Here is a 367-nt window from a genome sequence, read left to right on the forward strand (position 1 = left end):
GTCTCTCGGGAGCGGGGGGGGGGGGCGGAAGAAGCTCCTCCGGGACTCACCAAAACCCCTCTCTGGAGGGATTGGGTGGGGGGAGGGTCGCGCCTAAACCCCGCTCTCACCACACTGCCCGCCCTGCTTCTTCTGCTTCCCTCGGGGGGGCAGAGGGCAAAGGGTTAACCTTGACCCCCCCGGGTTGGAAGCGCCCAGAGAGTCTCGGCCAAGTGCATAAGGGTGGGGGGAGGGTCGCGCCTAAACCCCGCTCTCACCACACTGCCCGCCCTGCTTCTTCTGCTTCCCTCGGGGGGGCAGAGGGCAAAGGGTTAACCTTGACCCCCCCGGGTTGGAAGCGCCCAGAGAGTCTCGGCCAAGTGCATAA

This window comes from Alligator sinensis, unplaced genomic scaffold (assembly GCF_000455745.1).
Source record: "Alligator sinensis unplaced genomic scaffold, ASM45574v1 scaffold267_1, whole genome shotgun sequence".
NCBI lineage: Eukaryota > Metazoa > Chordata > Crocodylia > Alligatoridae > Alligator > Alligator sinensis.